The 15,723-nt window shown below is 40.1% G+C and overlaps 1 non-coding gene across 1 annotated transcript; it reads left to right on the top strand.

The window, feature by feature from the left end:
* The first annotated feature begins 15,426 nt into the window (after positions 1-15,426).
* Positions 15,427-15,512, top strand: LOC122120005. Its single transcript, XR_006149627.1, has one exon. It is a non-coding gene; the product is annotated as a small nucleolar RNA SNORD35 (small nucleolar RNA).
* The last annotated feature ends 211 nt before the right edge of the window (positions 15,513-15,723 follow it).

Raw genomic sequence — 15,723 nt, 5'->3', positions numbered from 1 at the left:
AACATGATCTTGACAAACATCTTATAAGATTTATCAAGTGATTGACCAAGATATCGCAAGATCATGGAATCTTCAACCAATGTGATAATCATTTATGGAGGAATCGAATTGCTACTAAGCTCTATTCTTAAATTTGGGGATTTATTAATTACAGAGAAAGTCATGAACTCTCCCTATGATGACATTGACCCTTAGCAAAAGATACTTCCTGCTAGACTCCTTCCACGCACCTCTCATCTTCTCTCACCACCATACAGACATTTCTGGGTTCACCAATTTTGTCCCAAGAGATAACTATTCCAAGGACTCAGGAGATATTTCTCTTCCTAGGTTATGGATTTGGGCTGGTCAGTGCATACTGATTAAGTCCGATTATAGAAAATTAGGGCGATCTTCATCTGTGGCTTGGTTGCAGGGACACACTTTGGATATGGTCATGTCACAAGAGAGTTACAACATCTACAACACCATGTATGCTGTGGCCCACGCCCTCCACGAAATGCTTCTTCATCACATGGAAGAGCCACCAACACACCATGAGCAACCAAGGGCATTTCTGTCCTCACAGGTAATGACTTTTCTGTTAGGTGATATTTTCCAGGCATAGTGACTTTCTAGAACCTCTCATAGCAGATGGAATTAGGTAGTCTGCCTCCTTTAGGGAAAATACAAGATACACTGGACTTGTCATGCTCTCCATGATGTGACTTGAAGAACACAGCATCTGTGATAAGGAAATGCTATGTCCCCTGTCCTCATCCACACTTTGTGTGATATAAGCTCTCAACTTTTCAATAGTACAAATCCAAAATGTCACTCTGGAGGAAGATGGCAGAGGAGAAGCTGAAAGCTAAATAAGGTCTTGCATAGAAAGCAGTTTTAGTGTTTCAGTGAACAGTCCTAGACTAGAGAATCATACCAAGTGTGCCATTACAGTACAGAGAGTTCAGTCACAGAGGGAAAATCCAGGCAGCTTGGTCAAGAAGACAGATTTGAGCACTTGCCAGTAGCTGCAGTAGGGGTGGCAGAGGCGATGGTGGTGGCAGTTACCCCACCCACTATATCAACAGAGACTGTCCAGGACAAAGGCGCCAGATGCGGTGTGTGAGCAGATTCTATTCACTAACAGCAAGAACTGACAAGGAGCAAAAATGTTCATCCTACTGTTGGCAGACCAGGGACAGCCCAGGAACAGAGTCTGGCATGAATAGAAGCAAGATAACCTCAATCCTTCTCATGGAGCAGCAGTAGGAAGGTAGCACCTCCACCACCACTGGAGAAGATCTCCATCTTTGATGCTGACAAATGCCCTGCAAGAGCAGCTAGCTCCAACTCAAGCCTTTGAAGAAACCATAGGAGCCATTCAGCAGGTCATGGGAACCTGACCTGACTTGCCAGGTTCAGCTCCACTCAGAGAGAGGAAGCTCCACTTCCGGAGGAGTGACTTTCTTCACTGGGTAAACAAAGCCAGAGCCTGCCCCTCTCCACTGCAGCCTAGACAGCAGAAGGGTAAAATACAAACAATTGAAACTCAGTTAAACATAAACCTTGAGAATGGCTCCAGGCTGGGCTCTGTGAGTGTCTCAGGAGCTAGACCCTCAGGGAAAAGCTACTGATTGCTGATAGGCCTCAATCCTACCCAGAACCTAGCCTCAGAACAGCAACTCCAAGATAGAGGAAACAGCCATCTCCCTTTGTGATACTCAAAGCAGAACTCCCTCCCATTCAACTAGACTGGGAGGAGGATTACCAAGTCCTGTTGGAGGCAAAGCTTCTTTGTGCTTGCTCAAACAAACGTGAGAAACCAATCAATCCACAGGAAAACCAAACACCACAAGCAGACCAGAGACTCCACCAAGAGATCTCACCCTCCACCAAAAACATCAAAGAATTCTTTTTTCTACCTATTTTTTAATTTTTGAAAAAATTTGTTTTTTATTATTTTTTTCTTTCATAATTTTTATTTCAGGTATGTGGGTGTGAAATCTCTTTTAGCCATTTAGTCCTTTATTCTTTGTTTTTTTGAGTGATTAATTGCTATTCTGCTGATCCCAAAATATATACCTGTCATCGGTTCTTATACCTTATCCCTCATTGTGTACATATTTAATACAGGAACATTGAAGTTATGCCCTGCATGCTCTCAGACAAGGGAATAAAATTACAACTCAACACCAAAAGCCACCATAGACCATCCTGTAACTCATGGAGGCTGAACAACACACTGTTGGATCACCAGTGGATCATCGAAGAGATTAGAAAGGAAATTCAAATGTTCATGATATTCAACAAAAATGAACACACAAATTAACAGCTCCTCTGGACACAGCAAAAGCAGTACTCATAGGCAAGTTTATAGCTCTGATTTCCTACATCAACAAATTGGAGACATCTGAAACCAACAATTTAATGAGACATCTGAACTTCCTTGAAAAAGAGCTGCAAGATAAACCCAATCAAGAAGACAGGAAGAAATAATTAAAATTAAATCTGAATTAAACTAATTAGAATTCAAAAAAAATATAATCAACAAAAAATGAGTTAGTTCCTTGAGAAAGTTTAAAAAAAATTGACAGACCCTGAGAAATCTTATCAGAAAAAGGACACACCCAAATAAACAAACTCAGAGGTGAGAATGGAAGCATCACCACAGAAATGACCAAGATTCAGTACATTATAAGGGAATATTTCTCAAACCTTTATGATAATAAGTTTGAGAATCTGGTAGAAATGGACAATTTCCTAGCAAAAAGCAATGTGCCGAAACCAAACCAACATGATTTAAAACAACTAAAAAGACACAAATCAAGCCTTAAAATAGAGCAATAAGAGACCTTCCATCAAAGAAAAACCCAGGACCCAGAAAATTTACAGCAGAATGATACAAGGTTTTCAAAGCAGAACTCACATGAATACTCCTTCAACTCTTCAATGAAATTGAAAGAGAAAGTTCACTACTGAACTCATTCTATGAAGCCGTTATAACGCTCATCCCCAAACCAAGCATGAACTCATCAAAAAAAGAGAACTATAGAAGTGTTTCTTTGATGAACATCGATGAAAAACTTCTCCACAAAATCTTGGCCAATCAAATTCAACAATTCATCCATAAGGCCATACACTGAGATCAAACAGGATCAATTTCAGAGATGCAAAGATGGTTCAATATACGCAAATCAACTAATATAATCCATCACACCAACAAGAGCAAGGATAAGATCCACATGGTTATCTCAATAGATGCAGAAAAAGCATTTGACAAGATCAAACATCCCTTTATGATGAAGGCTCTGGAAAGACTAGGAATCCAGGGAACATTCCTCAATACAATAAAGGCTGTATAAGACAAATCTATAGCCAGAATTATACTTAATGCTGAAAAACTAAAGCCTTTCTCTCTTAACTTAGGAATGAGACAAAGATGCCCATTCTCTCCATTTCTCTTTAATCTAGTATTAGAATGCCTAGCTACAGCAATGAGACAAGATTAAATCATAAAAGGGATCCAAATAGGGAAAGAAGAAGTAAAACTCTCCCTCTTTGCACATTGCATGATCTTGTATTTAAAGAATCCCACGGACTCCACTCCCAAATTACTCAAGCAGATTTGAAACTTTGACAAACTAGCAGGGTACATAATTAACCCTCAAAAATCAACGGCTTTTCTGTGTACCAACAATGAGAAGAGTATGGCTGAATTTAGGAAAGCAACTCCCTTGGTAATATCCCTACACACAAAAAAATGACTAGGAATTAATTAAAGAAGTGAAGGACCTCTATGATGAAAACTGAAAACCCGAAAAAGAAATCAAAGCAGAACTTAGAAAGTGGATAAACCTCCCTTGCTCCAATATTGGGAGGATCACCATCTTGAAAAAGACAATACTTCCCAAGACTATTTACAAATTCAATGTGATACCTATCAATATTCCAACCTCATTCTTCAGGTAAATAGAAGAAGCAATCCAAATATTCATATGGAACAATAAAAGACCCCGAATAGCACAAACGATCCTGAACAGAAAGAACAGTGCTGGAGGAATATCAATACCAAATTTCAAACTCTACTACAAAACCATAATATCAAAACAGCTTGGTACTGGCACAAGAAATGACCTGAGGAACAATGGAATCGAATTGAAAACTCAGAAATCAACTCACAAACCTATAGCCACCTAAACTTTGATAAGTTAGCTAAAAAAATAGAATAGAAGACGACACCCTCTTAAGTAAATGGTGCTGGCAAAATTGGTTTATCACCTACAGAAAACTAAAGCTATATTCTTTTTTTTTTTTTTTGTCGGTCGCGGGGCTTGAACTCTGGGCCTGGGCCCTGTCCCTCAGCTCTTCAGCTCAAGGCGAGTGCTCTACCATTGAGCTACAGCGCCACTTCCGGTTTTCTGGTGGTTTATTCAAGATAAGAGTCTCACGGTCTCTCCTGCCCGGGCTGGCTTTGAACCGAGATCCTGAGATCTCAGCCTCCTGAGTAGCTAGGATTACAGGCGTGAGCCACCAGCGCCCGGCTAAAGCTATATTCTTATATAACACCATGCATCAGGATCAACTCCAAATGGATCAAAGACCTCGAGGTCAAACAGACACCCTGAAAACATTACAGGATGGAATAGGAGAAACCCTAGGTCTCCTTGGCACAGGCCGAAATTTTCATAATAGAGACCCAGAAATACAACAAATCAAAGAAAGGTTGGACAAATGGGATCCCATGAAATTGCAGAGCTTCTTCATGGCAAAGGACATAGCTAGCAAGGTCAATAGAAAGCCCAGGGATTGGGAGAACATCTTCACTAGCCATACAATGGACAAAGGTCTCATATCTAAAATATACTTGCAACTCAAAACCTACATCTCCCCACAACAAAGGCTCAAACAACTTCCTGATAAATAAGTTGGCTAAAGACTTAAAGAGAAACTTTTCTGAAGAGGAAATAAGAATGCCAATAGACACAGGAAGAAATGCTCAACCTCTCTAGCCATAAAAGAAATGCAAATCCAAACAACATTGAGATTCTACCTCACCCCAGTTAGAATAGCTATAATCAAGAACTCTAATAACAACAGAGGCTGGCGGGAATGTGAACATAAAGGAACCCTACTGCATTGTTAGTGGGAGTGTAAATTTGTTCAACCACTTTGGAAAGTAGTACGGAGGTTCCTCAAAAGACTCCACAAAGAGCTCCCCTAAAACCCAGAAATCCCACTATCGGGTATTTACCTGAATGATCACATACAAAACAATACTAAAGCTATCGGCACAACTATGTTTATTACAGCATTATTTACCATAGCTAAGACATGGAACCAAACCACATGCTTCTCAGTAGATGAATGGAACAAGAAAATGTGGTATATATATATATATATATATATATATATATACACAATGGAATTCTATGCCTCCATCAGAAAGAATGACATTGCCTCATTTGTTAGGAAATGGAAAGACTTGGAAAAAATTATATTAAGTGAAGTAAGCCAGGTCCAAAGAACATATGTCCAATAGTTTACCTTATTTGCAATAACTAGTATAGGTCTGGGAGAAGTAGAAAAGATTGAAAGCTATGTACATAAGACCAGATAAGATGATGTTTGGCAAAATGAACTCCAAGATAGGAGCAAATGTGGTTTTTTTCTTTCTTGCTATTGTTTCTAACATATTTGTAAGGTATCATGTGATTTTTTTTGTTGCTTTCTATGTTCCTCCCCCATACTATAACCTCTATTTTCACTGTATATGACCTTGCTATAATTCACGGAGGGGAAGGGTAAAACAAAATGTTTAAATAGGGATGTAGGCTGACCCTTTGCAGCAATGAGATGTAGAACACTATAGTGAAAAACAAACTTTATAATTTAGGGGGCAGTGGGGGTAGAGGGTATAGTTGTGAGATGGGAGGGAAGAGATGGTAGGGGAAAAACAAAGGAGGAAGCAAAAATACTTGATAGGAAATGTATTCATTACCTTGCTCATGTGACTGTAACCCCTCTGAACAGTATTTTCACAATAAAAAATGTATTTTATAAAATACAAAATGTCCTTGTAATTGATTAAAATAATAGGTCAAGGTGGACTAATTGCTTGAAAACCTAAGATTATCTGAGCACAACTGTCCCATACCTGTGGATCATTCCAGGGTAAGTACTTAGGAGGCAGGGATCTGAAGATTTCAGTTCAAAGCCAAGCCAGACAGGGAAGTGTGTGTGAAACTTATCTCCAGTTAAGCACTAAAAAGCCAGAAGTGTAGCTGTGACTCCTATAGAAAAGTGCTCGCCTAGAGAAAGAATAAAATTAAAGGAAGTACCCAGGCCCTCAGTTCAAGTCCCATGACAGGCACACACAATAAACTTAGTCTTGCTTGAGATAATCATTCCTAGGTGTCATAAATGTTCTGATTCTACTTAGTTTATGGTTTATCTATTTTCAGACTGAATCTCTGATCACATTCATAAAGTAAAAGGTTATGGTTCATTGAAGAGAGATAGTTAAGGTCTATCTTATCATAATTCATTATTTAGGCGGATGTAGCTGGAGTTTTAATTTTTTTTTGTCGGTCGTGGGGCCTGAACTCAGGGCCTGGGTGCTCTTCCTTAGCTCTTCAGCTGTAGACTAGCACTCTACCACTTGGACCACAGTGCCACTTCCGGCTTTTTCTGTTTATGTGGTGCTGAGGAATTGACCCAGGGCCTCATGAATGCAAGACAAGCACTCTACCACCGAGCCACCATCCCTGCCCCTAGCACTTTAGTCTTCTACAGGCTTGCATCTGATCCACTTGATTAGATTCCTATGCTGTGTGTCCACTGTGTGGTGGGAATGAAAGCTAATCAGAACCTGTCCATGATATTGAATTACTGTGGTCACTCTGGGAAGCACTGCAACATAGGGTAATGTGTGTCTTTTAGCTGCATCCTTTTTGAATCAGATCCAATTTACCAATCTTGTCAGAGAACCAGTGGTTTTGAATGGGTAAAGGAAATTGGTGGCAGAGTGTGACATTATGAGCTTTTGGAATTTTCCAGAAGATCTAGGACAAAGGATGAAAATTGGCAAGTTTTCTCCATCAAAGCCACATGTTCAGTGATTGATGTTGTTTGAATTCTGACAGAGTGGCCCATAGGAATTACCAAAGTGGGACTTTTCCATTTTTTTCGCTGTCTTCTTTTTGAAGTTTTTATTATTATTGAGTAGCTGTAGAAAAAGCTTACAGTTCCCTAAGTCAGACTGTGAGTACAAAGATTGTTGACAATGTCACAGCACTCTTATTTCTCGCCCAGAATTGGTTATTTCTGACTAGAATGACATGATCTCTGTATTAAAAGGAAAAATAATCTTAAGCTATGTAGATGAATGAATAACTCTCTATTTGTTGTAGTTTACCATATATCTCACTTTCTCCTTATCTATGCTACTACATTTTCCCCTAAATGACTTCATTACCTTACTATTAGGGAAGTAGATGGACAAGCTTTAAGCTTCAGTTTTTGAATTGCTGGTATGCATTAACCAGGCCTCATTTCCTCCTAGTTTATCATGTCTCAGTACGGCATCCTCAGTCTATTACAATCATGACCAAACAGCCAATGCAAATCAAAACATCATTGAGATACCACTTCACCCCATTTAGAATGGCTCCAACCAAGAACTCTAATAACAGCATGCTGGAGGGGATGTGGACAGAAGAGAACTTTATTGCATTGTTGGTGTGAGTGTAAACTTGTTCAACCACTTTGAAAAGCAGTATGGAGTTTCCTCAAAAGACTCCACATAGAGCTCCCCAATGACCCAACAATCTCACTTTTGGGCATTTACCCAAATGTTCACAAACAAGACAACAATAAAGTTACCAGCACAACTATGTTTATTGCAGCATTATTTACCATAGCGAAGATATGGAACCAACCCAGATGCCACTCAGTAGATGAATGGATTAAGAAAATGAGGTATATATACACAATGGAGTTCTATACATTCACCAGAAAAAATGACATTGACCATTTGTTAGGAAATGGAAAGACTTGGAAAAATTATACTGATTGAAGTAAGCAGGCCCACAGAAACATAAGTCTCATGGTTTCCCTTATTTTCAATAACTAGTATATGTCTGAGTCAAGCAGAAAAGGTCAGATAAGTTGATGTCAGGGAAATGAACCCTAAGATATGCATTCAAATGTATTTTTCTTTCATGAGATTGTTTCTAACACATTTATAAGTTTATTTCTTTGTTGCTTTGTATGTCCCTCCACCATGGGATGTGGTGGAGGGACATACATGTTTGATGTCCGCATAATTTGTGGAGGGGAAGGGGAAAAAACAAATCATTTAAATAGGGATACAGGTGGACCAATTGCAACAATGAGATGTACAAGTCGTTTTGTCAAAAATGAACTTTACAACTTTGGTGGGGGGGGAGGAAGTTTGGGGGAGAGGATAAGAAGGGATGGGAAGGGGAAACAACAGAGAAGGCTACAATGCTTGGTAAGAAATGTACTCATTATCTTTCCCATGCAATTGTAAGCCCTGTACAGTATTTTCTGTACAGTATTTTCACAATAGAAAAATAAAAAAAGAACAGACAGCCCTGGGTGAGCACTGAGATATTCACAGGTTGTATGTGTTAGAGGTGGGCTCATTGGCCAAGATTGCCCCAACCATATGCAATTAGTGATAGCTAGAGTAAAATTCAGATTGTCTGGTAGTAGATGACTTTCCCAGTTCTGAGATGATTACAGAGCTGTGGCAGAGGCTGTTCTGGCTATAGGGTCATGGCACAGGTCTGGTGCTATCACCTGGGCCACACTAAGCTGTGGGACAATATCACCATCTTGCTTCCCTGTCCTACCCATGACAAATGGGATGTAGAACCAGGATGTGTCACAGTAGCATGGAAAGTTTTGTCAAGAAAGCCACAAGCTTTGCACCAGTGGCAGAGACCTGTAATCCTAGCTACTTAGAAGGCTGAAATCAGAGGATTAGGGTTGAAAACCAGCCCAGGCAGAAAAGCCTTTGAGACTTTTATCTCCACAAAAACATAAGAAAACTGGCGGTGGAACTGTGGCTCAAGTGTTAAAGAGCTAGCCTTGACCTGAAGGATTCAGAGTCAGAACCCAGGCCTAGAGTTCAAGCTCCACAACTAACAACAAAAAAGCCACAGGGTTATTTTACTGAACACCACCATGCACTCAGGCCAGTCGTGGATACAAGCCACTCTAGCTTGTGCTGCTGTAAGACCAATGCACACTGGATTCCTAGAGCAACCTAAGTTTCAGCCTGATTCCATGCTGAGCACAGTCCTTTTAGGGCAATAGTCCCTGAGATGATTCACTGCCCAACAAGACTGGGACTGAGCCAGGTGTTAACAGAGTCACACTGCAACAGAGGTTTAATAAGGCTAAGCGGGAAGACAGGTGTCAGCCTACTCCACCCATGGTGGAAACTGATGCAAATGGCATTTGGTTCTGCCTCAGGGACCTTCCAACACCTCCTGAAAGATTCCAATGGAAGCTGGGGTGCCAGAACCAAACAGTGCCTCTAGTTTATTCTGGATTATTGGTCCAACCATGAGATGCCTGACACAGGGTTCTAAGAAAAAACCCTGACCCACTCTTATGCCCTCTTCAGTAGGAGGTTTTATCTCATACCTGCTGTCGTTCACAAGATAGGAGGAGGGAGGCTGTAGCAGTGTCTTCCTTCTCTGTCCTAAACCAGCTCCAGAAGCACAATCTAAAGGTCTGGACACAAGAGTAGAGACTATAAGCACTTCCCCAGCATTGGTCTCAGTGTATGGGGATGGAGCTGAGACTGAGCTTTAATTCTCTCCCTCCCTGCAATGTCAGAGGGTTTCTGCCCATACTGATCTAGTAATGCTCATGATGGGGAGGAAAATGGAGATGGCTTCTTCCACATTTTCTCATACATCCTTTCCTGTTGTTTTGTTCTACTAGAGAAGTACCCTCCGGTCCACATCACTTGACTCTCATATGTTCTTTGTTGTGTGGTGCAATCTTTATATTCTCCCTTTGTCAGCTGCTATCTTGCTCTGCTTCTGGGGAATCCTCTTGAATGATGACATTCTCTGAGTCAGCTTAGTTTGCCTCTACTACATGATATGAATTGTATTTCTTTGTTTTCTTTTTTGCCAGTTGTGGGGCCTGAACTCTGGGCCTGGGAGCTGTCCCTCAGCTCCTCTGCTCAAGGCTAGCACTCTACCACTTGAGCCACAGCACCAATTCCATCTTTTTCTGCTTATGTGTGCTGAAGAATCGAACCCAGGGCCACATACATGCAAGGCAAGCACTCTACCAGTGAGCCACCTTCCCAGCTCTTCTTTGTTTTCTTTTCTTTCCTCACAAGGCAAGATTCACTTCTTTGCAGAAGGATGTCCCATCGGCAAAAGTGTGGCAAGCGAGCACAGAAACAAGGCAGCCTGCTTTCCTATTTACTCCTAACACAGCAGGCCCTGCATCTCTGCTGATTTTGGTTGAACTCCGGTGGACAATCTGCTCTCAAATTGAATTGTATTTCTTGAGCGTTTCTTCATATGCAAATCTAATTCTTTCCACCCTCCTCTCATCTTCTCTCACCATCATAGAAACACCACTGGGTTCACCAATTTTATTCTGACAGAAACCTTGTGCAAGAACTCAGGAGATAATTCCCTTCCCATGTCATGGATTCAGTCTGTTTATAGCCTACTGATTAAGTCTGAATGCAGAGTCTTGGGGCACTGTTCATACAATGCCACTCTGCATTGGTTGCTGAGGGATATTTTTGACATGACCATGTCAAAAGAGAGTTATAACATCTACAACGCTGTGTATGCCATGGCCCACGCCCTCCACCAGATGTTTCTTCATCACGTGGAAGAGCCACGAATGCACAATGGGCATCCCAGGGCATTTCTTCACAGGTAGTACCATTGCTTTTGAGTGACCTGCTCTAGGCATTCAGCCTTTCTATTGAAGGTTTCATAGCAGATAGTACAGCGCATCTGGCTCCATTTTGGGAGACACTGGGCCTATAGTGCTGACCATGAAATGACTGTAGAGCTGTGAATGCAAGTTCTTCAAGATCCCTGCATCCAAGAAAAGGAAGTGCTGTGCCTTCTGTCTTCATCCTCACTCTGGGGAAAAATCATCCCCTTTTCAATAGAATATATCCAAATTCTCCTTGTACATTTTTAAAATAACAGATCAAGTTGAGTGCCTTGGCCCTGTGGTTGAGGCACAGGGTAGGCACACACACACACACACACACACACACACACACACACACACACACACACACACATACACAAACACAATGAACTAAGTCTTGCTTAAGGTAATCTTTCATAGATGTCATAAATAGTTTATGATTTTACTTAATTTATTGTTTATCTATTTTTTAGACTAACCCTCTGATCACAATCATAAAATAAGTGATAGAAATTTATTATAAAGAGGTGATAGAAGCCTGTCATATAGAAATGAATTCTAATATGAATTCTAACCAAATAATGATACTTGGTTGGATATGGCTGGAGGTTCATTCCCTTGAAATTGAGTTTCTCCATCCCATTTTGGATAACCAGGTTTTAGAAACTTCTTAACAAGTTAGTCCACTGTGGGCCTGCATTTGATAGAGTTGATTGGATTCCTGTGGTGTGTGTGAATCATGTGGTGGGAATGAAGGATAATCTGTGTGCATCCATTGTTCTGGGGTTCTGTGATAACTCTGGGAAGCAGTTCACCATATTATAATGTGTCCCTTTCAGCGGCATCCCTTTTTGAACAAGATCCAATTTATCAATCCTGTTGGAGACCAAGTGGTTTTGAATGAAGAAAGGAAATTGGAGGCAGAGTATGACATTATGAGCTTTTGGAATTTTCCAGAAGGCCTGGGACAAAGGGTGAAAGTTGACCAGTTTTCTCCATCTAGGCTACATGGTCAACAACTGATTTTGTTTGAAAATCTGATAGAGTGGCCCATGGGATTACCAAGGTGGATCATTTATACATCTCCATTCTCTGCTTTTTATAATGTATTGTTCAGGATGGAGAAATCGAATCATTTAAAAGGAGAGAAAAAGATCTCGAAAGAGAAGACGAAAACATTAGATACGCCAGACTCCATGTCTTTCAGTGTTCTTTACAATTCTATGAGAACAAGAATGATGCAGAAGAGGCCCTTAAGACATCAAAAGTGTTGAGGAGCTTCAAGTGGGAATATTGTTAGGCCACCACTGCATTATACAGTCAGGAGTCTAAAGGACAAGCAAGCTCATATCTCTGAGTGCAGAGATCTTGACATCATTCAATGCTGTAGCTGTGGCTCAGTGAACTGATGTCACCCACACATGCATGACAGAAACACAGTGTTGTCTCTAATTCTGCTGGGCCATTGCTGAAAAACAGAAAAGCATCTGCACAAAGATAGAAATGTCTGGAAGCCCAACAGATTATTCCATTTACAATGACTCAAAGAAGAGAGTGCTCACTGTTCTGTAGGTGCTTATGTAATGGCTGCTATTGTTGGACAACTATGTATTCAACACAGGGGTGTTGATGAATTTTACTACAATAAAGCTTCATGGAGAACCAAAACAGCCTAACTAAATAAAGTTAATGGGTGTTAAACTGCCATGTCAAATATCTACATAAAACTTTATGAAGTCTCTGATCAGTTGCCCACCAGAGAAAAGGAAATTTCCTTCAATTCCAATATCTTTTTGCTCTTTATTGAGTATAAACTTAGAACTTGAGGCTAATAATTAATAGGTAGTTGCCCTTATACATTCATCATTCTCCAACCGTAAAGGAAGTTAGTATTAAGTCATTTCTAGGAAAAGAGTTTAAGGTATAAGGCACCTGTCCCTGGATTCTCAGCAAAATAAAATGAATGTTTATCTTGTTAAAGAGGACAATGTACCAGAATGATTCTGATCTCATGTTTTTTGCCTATGAGCAGTGAACCCAATGCAAACACAGTTGTAACAGGTTGTGTTTACACAGTCACAAGTTACATTAAAATTGCTCACACTTAGCTGAGTACCAGTGCTTTAGGCCTGTAAACTTAGCTCCTCAGAGAGCTGATATGTGAGGATCATGGTTCCAAGCCATCCTGGGAAGGAAAGTTCATGAGTCTTTTTTCTCCAGTAAACCAACAAAAGTCAGAATGTATACGTGGTTCAATATACACAAAAACAGTGCTCAGAAACAACACCCAGACCCAGGCTTCAACTATCAGAACCAGCACCAAAAAAAACAAAACCCATAAGAACATCAGGTCATTTTCATTTATTTAGGTGTCCAAGATGGAAATTCACTGTGAAGTACAGAAAGATGAAGCATATGAAACAAAAAGAACAACACAGAAGACAGAGATCATAGCTTGGCAAAAATAGGAAGTTCTGAATAATATTATTAATGCTGTAATTTTTTTTGTCAATCTCGGGACTTGAACTTTGGGCCTGGGTGCTTCCCTGAGCTCTTCAGCTCAAGGAGAGTGCTCTACTTCTTAAGCCATAGCACCACTTCTGGTTTTCTGGTGATTAATTGGAGATAGTTTCAGAGACTTTCCTGCCTGAGCTGGCTCTGAACCACAATCCTCAGATCTCAGTCTGTGAGTAGCTAGAATTAAAGGCGAAAGCCACCAGCTCCCTACCATTGATGCTGTTTTGATAACTGAGGTTCAGACCTTTAATATTGTTGCAATAGTTCCTTTTCAGTACTCAGAAAGAGTTTACAATAATACATGTATTGTAGTTAGGGGAAGACTTCAACAAGAAACAGAGACAGTATTGTGTAGTTAGAAAAAAAAATTTGGTTACTCATTCTGCTAACCAAACACAACTAAGGACGTATAAAACTTGGTGAACTGTGAATACACATGTGAAATAATTTTTACTGGCTACCCAAAGCAATTATGTTTTTACTTATGATTAAGAGGTGATATTTCCAAGACTCTTAATGTATCAATTTTAACATTACTTACTATGTAGAGCTTCTTCTGCCTTTAGACACAATCAAGGGATAAAGAACCAAAGATCTTTTCAAGCTTGGAGCCCAAGGAAAGCTCAGACTCCATCCTCAGGACTGACAAACCATTAATTGGCCAGGGCCATCCTCTGTCCCAGAGGATACAAGTGTGGAACCTATAGCTGTCCAGGAGACACTCAAGTAAACGAGAGAAAGGATGGGCTCATCATTGACTTCCATAGGACTTTGGTAAAATCAATGCCCAGAGCACACAATTAGTCAATTTGTGTATCATATAGGATCAAATCTCTAAGGACACCCAAATAGAAATGGAAGAAGAAGAGAAAAGGAAACAACAGAAACACTAGATTTTTGAGGGGATCTCTTTAGCAAAAGATAGTGTGTCCTTTCTTCCACTGCTTTATTTTCTACTTACATTTTTCAGATCCAGTGGTGTTCAATTGCTTCTTGATTGGACTAAATTACACATCGTAAATGTGTTACTGTTTTCCAATGAAATACAAAAAAGTAAACAAGACACAAGAAACAAAGAATGGCTTCATAATTTGTTATATAGTTTCTAGATGACTCTATATACTGGACCGCATATATGGTGTATAAGCATGCACATCTATGGGAAGCTAAGAGGAGGGCGAAGAACTATAGGAAAATGGATGAAAAAATACAACAGAGGGGCCCATCAGCAGCACTGATCATTGATGAAAGTGAACTAAGCAACTCAAGGCTGGTGATGGGAGGGAGGGACAGAGAGAGAAAGAGGAAACAGCTGATACTGAGCAAAAGGAAAGAAATGTGCATATCACTCAATTTGGAAGAAACAGTTTTATTGTTAAACTCTGCAGAGTTCATAAGCTTTGTAGATGAAGACAATGACAAGATGCATTGTGAAGGTTAAAATGTGTTAGTGACTTTAGCTAAGTATCGCTAAGCCACAATACTGTGAAATTTATGTAATTACTCTCAATAAAGAAATAGTGTTACTGTTTTAAAATATTGACTAAAACCCTGAGTCATATGTATTAACTTTTCACATTCTTGTGGAAGTCTATTGTTAAATTCATTATTAATTTCAATATTATACAAGTAATTTTTTTCAAGTCACACACCAATGGCTACTTTAGAAGGCTTGGATCTGAGGATCACAATTCTAAATTAGCCTGGACAGAAAAGTGTATGGGACTCCATCTTTAACTTACAAGTAAAAATACAGGATAGGAGGTATTTCTCAAATGGTAAAATGCCACTTGTGGATTACAAATCCAAGAAAGGGAGCTTGGGTCCTGATTTCCAGGGCTGCCAAACACAGACACGGACACACACACACACACACACACACACACACACACTTTTTCCATAAATTCATCTTTTACTCCCTTTTCTTCCCACCACCCAACTCTGAAAACCATCAATCCTGTCTTTAATTTTTTTTAAAGAAAGTGATGCCTTTTCTCATGATGGTCTGTGGATGCCACTGTGGGCAGTGCCAATGATGTCAAAGGCTCAGCAGATACCAGGAAATAAAAAGGTGGGGAGAGAAAAAGTACCCAATATATTAAATGAAAACCAACCAAGGAAGGGAGATGAAGTGTGGGGAGATGGGAGAGCAGGGATGGGAAGGGGAAACAAAGAAAGAGGTAACAATGCTTGATAAGAAATGTACTCATTACCTTGCTCATGTAAGGCAGGGGCTGCCAGGTTCCCAGAGACACATGGGGCAGTCTGCAGATC

The sequence above is a fragment of the Dipodomys spectabilis genome, unplaced genomic scaffold (assembly GCF_019054845.1).
Source record: "Dipodomys spectabilis isolate Male_0828 unplaced genomic scaffold, ASM1905484v1 ptg000173l, whole genome shotgun sequence".
In the NCBI taxonomy this organism is placed as follows: Eukaryota; Metazoa; Chordata; class Mammalia; order Rodentia; family Heteromyidae; genus Dipodomys; species Dipodomys spectabilis.
This window is presented reverse-complemented; position numbering and strand designations above follow the sequence as displayed.